Source organism: Eubalaena glacialis, chromosome 20 (genome assembly GCF_028564815.1).
Source record: "Eubalaena glacialis isolate mEubGla1 chromosome 20, mEubGla1.1.hap2.+ XY, whole genome shotgun sequence".
In the NCBI taxonomy this organism is placed as follows: Eukaryota; Metazoa; Chordata; class Mammalia; order Artiodactyla; family Balaenidae; genus Eubalaena; species Eubalaena glacialis.
Window position 1 is genome coordinate 584079 of NC_083735.1, and position 6165 is coordinate 590243.

At 39.4% G+C, this 6165-nt stretch overlaps 1 pseudogene; it reads right to left on the reverse strand.

The window, feature by feature from the left end:
- Positions 1-330: 330 nt before the first annotated feature.
- Positions 331-572, reverse strand: LOC133081393 (protein CEBPZOS-like; annotated as a pseudogene).
- Between the last annotated feature and the right edge of the window lie 5593 nt (positions 573-6165).

The following is a 6165-nucleotide window of genomic DNA, read 5'->3' on the forward strand; positions in this document are numbered from 1 at the left end:
GAACAGGCATTGAGTACTGATTGCAGGCCAAGCGCCCTGGTAACACTCTACACAGATCATCTAATTTACTCTGTTCAACAGCCTTGTGAAGAGGGTGCTATTATTATTATTATTTGAGAACCACTTTGAGTAGTATAAACATAACTCCATTTATAATATAAACAAACTTTCCATCAATTTCTTCACAGTTAGCCCAAAGAATAAAACCTCTCACTGAATTAGAATTTACATTTGACCTTAAATATTCTAAAATCCATCCATGTCCACTATGGAATTTTAATCTTGCCTGCTACTGTGAAATACAGCAAACCTTGATCAATGGTCAAATTTCTAATTTTTGCCGTTCAGCCATTTTTCTTGATTTTGCTCTCTGATTCTGCACATTCCAGAGTGTTCAATGGATTTGTAATAAACTTCCAAGATGAAGGGAAATTTCTTGCTCATTGTTTGCCTAAAATCTTGGCTTGTGTTCATCTTTTTAAACAAAAAATATGCTCCCAAAATGCCCACAAGTTCAGCTACTAAAACTCCTTTAAAGATTTTCTTGCCAGTGGTTCCAGAGCGTGGGCCATCACATCTGAAGCAAGGTCCTAGAGCAACACCCCACCGTGTGTGGCAGATGGAAGGCAGGACATGGCAGCAATCTTTACTGCTATGATTAACCCCACTTCCACATGAGGAAATGGAGACACCAAGAGATGAAGAAAACTGTCTGAGGCCACAGAACTAGTTAGTGGTGTAATCTGAACATGGGATCAGGCAGTCTGACTCCAGAGCCAGACTCTAGACTCTAGATATAGGTATAGGTGTGCGTGTGTGTGTGTGTGTGTGTGTGTGTGTATAATTAATTTTTAAAATTTATTTTGTTTTTTTAAAATTTATTTTATTAAAGTCTAGTTGATTTACAATGTTGTATTACTTTCTACTATACAGCCAAGTGATTCAGTTTTATACACACACACACACATATATACACATTCTTTTTCATATTCTTTTCCATTATAGTATATGTTTTTAAAACATACCTCTGGTCATGTTATTCTCCTCAGATACCTCCCCTGACTCTTTGCTAATTATTGAATTATATGCAAAGGTCCCAGACTAGAGTGAAAAGCCCCATTCAGACTTTTTTCAACCGACCCTTGCAATTTCCTGGCCACCCACTATGGGTGGCACATGCTCAGCGGACTTGGACTATTCACTTCCCCCGCAAAGAGCCTGCTTCCCCCTGCCCCATTTCTGCCCCATTTTCATGCTCTTCCCTTTTCTGAATTGCCCTTCTAGCCTCTAGACATGTGGCACCTCCTCCCTTGGACTTTTTTAAATGAAAGCCCAAACGGATGCTATTTCTTCTTGCTTAGAATCACCACATGCTTTATGGGTGCCTCGTTACACACGTACCTTCTGCCACGTTCTCAGTTATCATCGAGTCTCGGGGGAAATAGTGTGTTGGAACGTGGAGCTGGGCTCTGATATCAGGTTGGCCGGAGATTGATTCCAGCTCCTGGAATTTTTAGCTCTGGGATCTCAGGCAAGTGGGATCACATCTCTCCCTGCTCACAACCCTCTTACGGCTTCCCACTGCAATTTGGGGCGGGGGAAAGACTTCTGGACCCCGACATAATTTTTTACAAATACACATTCCTTTAAAATCCAAGCTCTGCCAAGCAAGCATTCCTGGCCAACCTTATTTCATAAGTCACACCAGTCTTGACCACGAAGCTACCCTTCCGCATCCTGACTTCAGTTTCTCAAATGCTCCAGCAAGCGTTCCTCAAGCCTCCACAGTGCTTTCCTTCCGCCTGTAACCTCTCCCACTGTCTCCTCTGACTCGCTCGTTCTGGTCCTCGGAGTCTCAGCTTTAAAGTTGTCACATTTTCAGAGAAGACTTCCTTGACCATCTGATCCAGAGACTTCCCTCCCTCCTCCACCCTGAAACCACCCCCCCCTCAGTGAAGCCAGTTCTTTTCCTTAGATGTGGAGTGATCTCATTTGTGTGGTTTGCTTGTGGAAGGTCTGATTTTCCCACTAGACTTATAAGCTCCCGCGAGGACAGGGTGTATCTGTTTGGTTCATCACACTGGCACAGGGAGATGCTCAAGGCAGACACATAAAGAGAGAAATCTCTCTGTACCTCAGTCCCCTCATTTATAAGATAGGAATAACAATAACCCACCCTCACTGCTTTAAGAAGCTGAGCACAGAGTCTGCAAGGCGAAGCTGACTGATAACTGGGAGCAGCCCGACTTACACTTCCGAACTGCAATCCCATCAAGCGAGCTAGCTGCCTTCTCTCTGTATCCTCCCCACAACTGAGCACAGGGCTTGGGGCATCGTGGGCACCCATCAATGTTTGCTTTAACTGAATTCAGCTATGCCATCTGAAACCGTAACTTTTCACTTTTGCCAAATATGCTGGATTTGACTCCCATACAGAGATGTGCTTCTCCATGATGATGCAATAAAACATCCCCTCAAGCTTTGCCGTTGTGATCAAATTAGGTGAGTACATACATAGGCGTGTGCAATACTATCCTGGCATCACCAGGCTCTCTTGGTTTCACACACTGAAGATTCCTCCTTGGGAAATTTTCTTCTGAATTAAAATTTTTAAATCATGTATATCATCATATATTTATGTGATTTGCTTTATATACATATTGTATCACAGACAAGCAAACACTGAAAATGTTCAGAATAAAAATCGACTGTGCTCAGAAATCTCTTGCATTCCTATACACTAATGATGAAAAATCTGAAAGTGAAATTAAGAAAACACTCCCATTTACCATTGCAACAAAAGGAATAAAATATCTAGGAATAAACCTACCTAAGGAGACAAAAGACCTGTATGCAGAAAACTATAAGACACTGATGAAAGAAATTAAAGATGATACAAATAGATGGAGAGATATACCATGTTCTGGGATTGGAAGAATCAACATTGTGAAAATGACTCTACTACCCAAAGCAATCTACAGAGTCAATGCAATCCCTATCAAATTACCACTGGCATTTTTCACAGAACTAGAACAAAAAATTTCACAATTTGTATGGAAACACAAAAGACCTGAATAGCCACAGCAATCTTGAGAAAGAAAAATGGAGCTGGAGGAATCAGGCTCCCTGACTTCAGACTATACTACAAAGCTACAGTAATCAAGATAGTATGGTACTAGCACAGAAACAGAAATATAGTTAAATGCAACAGGATAGAAGGCCCAGAGATAAACCCACGCACATATGGTCACCTTATCTTTGATAAAGGAGGCAAGAATATACAGTGGAGAAAAGACAGCCTCTTCAATAAGTGGTGCTGGGAAAACTGATCAGCTATATGTAAAAGAATGAAATTAGAACACTCCCTAACACTATACACAAAAATAAACTCAAAATGGATTAAAGACCTAAATGTAAGGCCAGACACCATCAAACTCTTAGAGGAAAACATAGGCAGAACACTCTATGACATAAATCACAGCAAGATCCTTTTTGACCCACCTCCTAGAGACATGGAAATAAAAACAAAAATAAACAAATGGGACCTAACGAAACTTAAAAGCTTTTGCCCAGCAAAGGAAACCATAAACAAGACCAAAAGACAACCCTCAGAATGGGAGAAAATATTTGCAAATGAAGCAACTGACAAAGGATTAATCTCCAAAATTTACAAGCAGCTCATGCAGCTCAATATCAAATAAACAAACAACCCAATACGAAAATGGGCGGAAGACCTAAATAGTCATTTCTCCAAAGAAGATATACAGATTGCCAACAGACACATGAAAGAATGCTCAACATCATTAATCATTAGAGAAATGCAAATCAAAACTACAAAAATGGCCATCATCAAAAAATCTACAAACAATAAGTGCTGGAGAGGGTGTGGAGAAAAGGGAACCCTCTTGCACTGTTGGTGGGAATGTAAATTGATACAGCCACTATGGAGAACAGTACGGAGGTTCCTTAAAAAACTAAAAATAGAACTACCATACGACCCAGCAATCCCACTACTGTGCATATACCCTGAGAAAACCATCATTCAAAAAGAGTCATGTACCAAAATGTTCATTGCAGCTCTATTTACAATAGCCACGACATGGAAGCAACCGAAGTGTCCATCGACAGATGAATGGATAAAGAAGATGTGGCACATATATACAATGGAATATTACTCAGCCATAAAAGGGAACAAAACTGAGTTATTTGTAGTGAGGTGGATGGACCTAGAGACTGTCATACAGAGTGAAGTAAGTCAGAAAGAGAAAAACAAATACCGTATGGTAACACATATATATGGAATCTAAAAAAAAAAAAAAAAAAAAAAGGTCATGAGGAACCTAGGGGCAAGACGGGAATAAAGATGCATACCTACTAGAGAATGGACTTGAGGACACGGGGAGGGGGAAGGGTAAGCTGGGACGAAGTGAGAGAGTGGCATGGACATATATACACTACCAAACATAAAATAGATAGCTAGTGGGAAGCAGCCGCATAGCACAGGGAGATCAGCTCGGTGCTTTGTGTCCACCTAGAGGGGTGGGATAGGGAGGGTGGGAGGGAGGGAGATGCAGGAGGGAAGAGATATGGGGACATATGTATATGTATAACTGATTCACTTTGTTATAAAGCAGAAACTAACACACCATTGTAAAGCAATTATACTGCAATAAAGATGTTAAAAAAAAAAGCGACTATGCTCATATCCACATTCAAAATTTAATTGTTGAACAAGGTCTAATTGTTGAACAAAGAGAGTTTGAGAGTTTTTGCAAAGTAGGTCACGTGTAGGATTTCTAATGGAAAATAGGAGAGGTACTAAACTAAAAATGTGTTATAGGTTGGGTGACCATTTAATTTAATGACCAAACCAAGACATCTGTAAGAGTGAAAGGAGCCAGTATTGATTATATTAGAACAACAGAGAAACCTGAACTCTCCCAGGGATGCTATCCTGTGTTCTGGATTTTGGAAAAAGCGCAATTCTAACCAAACAGCACTAGCCAACAATAAAGGTTTTCCCTTTTTCCCACCAATCCACCTGTGTCTAGCATTTTCAACTGTTATTGTCTTTAGATTTGATAATATATTAGGATATCATTCAGCATAATATAATATCGCCACAATACCTGATTTTCCCCAGATGAGGTTCACAGAAAACAAAAAAAATAACTGACCAAAAAACAAGCTGAACGCAGGGAAGGAGGGGGTCTGATGCCCACCTCTCCAGGGTTGGCACCCTGACCAGCTCAGCTCCACCTCGCTGCTGTTCCAGCGCTTTATCACCAACTCAACGAATCTGAGCTCACGTCTGAATTTGTACTTTCAAAACGTGTCAGCTCATTACATTGATTGCATTCTAAATGATATTTAAAATTGATGTAAATAATTTAAGGAGAAAATATCACGGGCTTGAAATGAATATCTTTAAATATAATGCCATCAGGTGGATATTTTTGCAATGTTTGGTGACATTAATGTGGCGATGCTGAGTGACTGCTGACGATTAGTCAGAAGACAGAGCAGAGGTCTTGCAAGAAAATGACTCCCAGGTGACAAAACATTGAAAATTCAATTATACTCTGTTTATTATAGGCTTACATTAACAACTATGTTCCTAATAAAGACCTGATAATACACAAACTAATGGGAACACAGGGGAGTACTTTTAGAAATATTTTTCCTTCTTATAGGATTCTACAATATTGATTTCTAAAGTTCTCCAAATGACAGTGTAAAGCTTGCTGGAGAAAATTCTTAACATAAATTATACGCATAAGAACATAAGATATATTAAAGTACTCAAGATTATGAAAATAACTTTAATGTATAACGACAATGTGCAATAAATTTAATGTTTAAAATTTCAAGTTATGCAAGTGTATAAATCATTTAGGAAAGAAAATCTAGTGAATGCAAATAAGAAAAAAACCATAATAAGGGCTGCACAAATGGTCTGAATTCTAATGGAAACAGTATGTCATGGAAGCCAATGCATTCATTCTCCTTTTTACACGTGTGGTTTTAAAAACATCCACAACATAAAGCTCTTTATAAAATATTTTTACCGGTCGGAGTATACAAACATTTATGTTCCCACCAAGAAGACCAAAATGTTCGTCTGTATCGAGCTAAGTTTTCCTCTTGTCTTCCTCCCACCATTTT